General features: G+C 43.3%; 1 non-coding gene across 1 annotated transcript; it reads left to right on the top strand.

Moving 5' to 3' along the window:
- Positions 1-3,495: 3,495 nt before the first annotated feature.
- Trnar-ccu lies at positions 3,496-3,568 on the top strand. Its single transcript has one exon. It is a non-coding gene; the product is annotated as a tRNA-Arg (tRNA).
- The last annotated feature ends 1,161 nt before the right edge of the window (positions 3,569-4,729 follow it).

Raw genomic sequence — 4,729 nt, 5'->3', positions numbered from 1 at the left:
TGTCAAAATTTCCATTTTTGAAGCCCGTACGAAAATTTACAGCAGATTCCATAAAACGCTTCCTGGAAGAAGACCTCTTTCACTGTTTCGGGGTCCCCGAAACCATCGTAAGCGATAATGGGGTCCAATTTAAATCTCACACTTTTAACTCCTTGCTTGACAAATATAATATCTCTCATGTCTATACTGCCTTTTATTCTCCTCAAGCCAATGCTTCGGAGAGAGTAAATAGATCCGTTCTGGCGGCCATAAAAAGTTATGTTGACCCGGATCAACGTAATTGGGATGAGAAATTAAGCAGCATTTGCTGTGCACTTCGGTCTAGCCATCATTTAGCCATAAGCACTACCCCGTATCGGCTTGCTTTTGGACAGCATATGGTAACCGATGCCAGTAGCTATAAACTGATGCGTAACCTAGACATGTTAGAAGATCGCGGTGTCCAATTTTCGCGAGAAGATTCCTTCGACATAATTCGCAGCAAAGCAAAAGGCTCTATACAGGCCCAGCACTTCCGAAATGCCAGATCCTATAACTTACGAACGAGACAAATTTCCTATAGGGATGGACAGGAAGTATATAGACGTAACTTTCAGCAAAGCAATTTCGCTAAGGGCTTTAGCGCAAAGTTAGCACCAACCTTTATAAAGTCCCGAGTGCGCAGGAAGCTAGGAAACTGCTATTACGAACTTGAAGATCTTCAAGGCCGCCTTGTAGGCAAATTTCATACCAAGGATATAAAACCTTGACATGAATTGTTACAAGCGCGGATCCCACTTTGGGTGTCCCACCCCAAGCGAGATTTAAGTGGGGGGGATTATGTAGTGCGCTTGTTGTAAGAAAAAATTGTTTGCATCGACGTCTTAATTTTCCCTAAAATTATGCTACGCGAATAGGCTAAGTCTTCTGTTGGGTCCAAGAAAGCTAAGCTTTTAACACGCCATCTACTGGGTGCGCTTCGTCACCGTGGGCTGCCCATATTATTTTGTTTGGCTGACGTTTTAATCGGCCTCCTCCTCCCACTGTCATTTTGACAAATCGATAAAGAAAAAGGGAAGAACGAGGGGATGAGGCCTTGATTTCCGGGAGAAGCAGCTGTCTCTCTCCTCGTGGTATCCGAACAGTACGGACGTACTTATCCAGCTCAAAAAAAAAAAAATTAATAAAAGGTAAAAATCAAATAAAAGTTCTTGGGAGACCAGCACGATCCGCCGGCCTTTCGGAAGAAAGACCCCATCCACCCAGACGAGAAACCAATCCCCGATCCACGGTGCAGAGGATGGTGCGAATTTTCTGACGATCGCCCCAAAGCGGGCCACCGTAGAGTTGGGAAGCTCCACCCAACGCCCCAACGCCCTCCGCCAACGCGGTCCACCGTAGAGTTGGGAAGCTCCACCTAAAGCCCCAACGCCATCCACCACAGCGAGCCCTTCAGCAGTTCCCGAGCTTCAGCGCCGACAGAGAGCGGCCCCTCAGCCGTTTCCGAGCTTTAGCGCCGGCAGCAGCGAGCTCTTCGCCGCCCCAACGCGAGCCGTCGCGACCGAGAGTGAGCCATCCAGCCACCGGGCCAAGAGCCTTAAACAAAAAGTGCCAAGTGATCTTCCTTGCCAGGAATAACCAGACCCGTCCAAGGAGAAAGAGACCCTGACCCGAATTTTTTTTGTCACCGTGCTTCGCCCTAACCTAAAAGCCAGATCATGACATGTGAAGGTTAAATGTATTAAATAAACCCCAACGGAACGGGCAGAACTCGTATGATGCTCTTGTGGCCCATTGTGCGTTTATTCCCAAAGAACTTATGTGCGCTTGTTAGGCCGTTGACCCCTTTGTGCATATAAAACGAAACCAGCTGCTTGGAGCTTTTTCCGTGCGCCCACACCTTGGTCTATGGATCAAGACCTACCCCAACGAATCTAAATAAACGAATAAATATTGAATAAAGTATAAAATATAGAAGTTAAAGATGGAATAATTTGATTTATGAACTATATATGCTCAAAAAAAAAAAAAAGCCCTAAACAAAAAGAAAAAGAAGATCAAGATAATCTGGTGTTAGCCGTGGTCATGCGTGTGCATGTGTGTGTGCTCTCTCTCTAAAACTTACAGGTATTCCCCTCGCCGAAAGATCTTTTGGACGTGGCCGGAACATGAAAGTACGTAAGTGAACAAACTCCCAGTTAACGTTTATAAACTTTTAACATAAAGAGACAAAAGAAAAAACCATACATGAGCCCGGTCGCCCGTAGTCTTTGATTTTTCCCTAAATTATGTTGGAGCTTTTTTTTTTGTTGTAAAGAGGCCTTAAGCCCACGCAAAGCTCAAGAGCTTTGGAAGCTGTAAGCGCAGATCAGCGGCAGCAGGTGCTTCACACCTATGCGACGGTGATTAGTTACCCTTACTTCTGCATTAATACAAAAATACCGAAAATGAAGAAATCTTAAATTACAAAAGTTCCTACTTAAATATTCATTATTATTGTTATTATTCGTTAAATTATTCCCAGTACCCTACCACCTGTTTTTGAGATCATATATTTTATTCCTATTATTTAAAATTATTATTCCTATAGTTTTAATTCTCTTATTGCCCTAGCTTATACTCACCCCATAACTATATATCATTTTCCTTCTACCCATGTATTTAGCTTTAGGCACTATCGATAAAAATAAATATTGTTAAAGATTTGGAAATGAATTGTTAGAAGATTTTTGTTTAGGAGCCATGCAGGGATCGATGAGGGAGAGTGAGGTATGACCCCCGGCGAGAAAAGGGATCATCCATAAGCCATATTTTCTTCGGAATTAGGATGATCAAGGTTGGGAGGGCCATGGCTGTTGCATCCAACACCAGCACAGCTACCCGTCGGTTCGGATATGCAACGCGGAAGCCCACTTCCCTGTCCCCTTAATTCCTTTGTCCCTTCTAATTCCCCCAGCCTCCTCATCCTCCTTCCCCAACCCCCTAACACTAGTCATACGGTCATACGCAGGGTATCGCACGCGAAAAAAATAATAATAAGATAAGGTATCGACGCGAGCACGTATAGGAAAGGACCAGTATAGGAACCCCCCCATACTACCGATCATACAGCCGGAGCCAGCGCGTGCACCAGTCCTGCCCGATACACCCCCGACCAGCTCGAGTGGCACCGCCACACACAACAATCGTTGTATGTGATATGCTACAGGCACTACATATATCTGTTCACTGCCGATTCATTCTTCAAATGATGGAAAATACATTGTACAAATTACCGATAAGTGAACGGACATATTAGTTTCGAATGACGACTACCTGAAAAGAAACCACTGTACGAGTGGGAAGTGCCATCAATGAGGGATAGGAGTGTTGGAATTCCAGTTACAACCATTTAATTTTTAAGGGAAGATTGTTTTCAACGTCGGATGTAACATCCTAGTGGATCCAATGGAATTTTGGGACAAAAAAAGGATCTGTATTGAATTTAAAAAGCTGTTTAGTTGAGTACTAAAACAAGCCCCAGTGGCCTAATGGAGAAGGCACCGGCCTCCTAAGCCGGGGATTGCGGGTTCAAGTCCCGTCTGGGGTTTAGGCTGTGTATATTTTTTTTAAATTTTATTTTTCATTGTTTATATTATTATTTTTTATCTATTGTGTGACCTTGCATTCCGCGGTACTCGAAGAGTACAGAGGTGTATTAAATTCGTGAAGGAAGATTTTCCAGGATATATTTTCTTGGTCGTCAGGGAACGAGTCGATTTAGCCACTGCTGTGGTGCCGCCTTCTCAAACCGCAAAAATCTGTGGCATTTACAATTTTCAAGATAAGAGAACTACAAATCACAAAGAATTAACGTTGAGACCGGATCAATGCTATAGCTAGAAAGAAGAAAATAAGCTGAAGCCAACCTGCCGCTTGTCTCTCCGAACTCCTGGCCTTCGAACAGTATTAACGCACGCACACATTCACATGTTTTGCAGTATGTTTGTGTACGTAGAAAGCAGGAAAGACGGTGGCAGCCATTGCTATACACTTGTACGTGAGCTGCAGCCCAGCAGCAGCGCACTTGCACACAGGGCCTTGCCGCCTGCTTTTTGAGTGCACACTTTTAAATACTTACGAATTATTATTAGGAACAGACAAAATAAGCAAAACAATATTCTGTGAATGAAACCCCCGCCTCGCGGACTCACTCGATTTCTATCTCTCATTTCAGTTCTTCCTCGTTCTCTCTCACTTCGTGACCGGAGTGTTTTTATTGGTTGTCTAATTTCATAGGGGAAATCAATATAATCTGCGGTGCGCCGAATGTAGCTCCATAACTTATTATTCAATTAGAACCGATTATATTCGGTTTAATAATTAATAATTATTTTCATATAATTTAATAGTGTATAAATAATATATTGTTTTGTCACATAGTATTAGTTTAGTAATTTATTATATTTTGTTTGATGGTAGTGGCGCAGGATCAGTAAAAGCCCAAAGCAGAGCCACAGGCAGATAATACGCGGATAGATGGGAGCTTTCACTTCTTCTTCGATTTGGTCTAAGATGACCACAAAGTCCGAAAATTTTATATTACTCCCACCACCGATAACTTTATCGTGTTCCAGGACTAAGTCATCCTCCATTGACCATGGCCCTGCGTGCGCCGAGTCCAGCGAAAGACCAATCGTTGCTATCAGCAACCAGAGCTCTAACATATTCAAGGAATCGACCCCAATTACTAGAATATTCAGTAGCTGAT

The sequence above is a fragment of the Drosophila miranda genome, chromosome 4, assembly GCF_003369915.1.
Source record: "Drosophila miranda strain MSH22 chromosome 4, D.miranda_PacBio2.1, whole genome shotgun sequence".
Taxonomy (NCBI): domain Eukaryota; kingdom Metazoa; phylum Arthropoda; class Insecta; order Diptera; family Drosophilidae; genus Drosophila; species Drosophila miranda.
The sequence above is the reverse complement of the archived record's forward strand: the minus strand, read 5'-3'. Positions and strand labels throughout refer to the sequence as shown.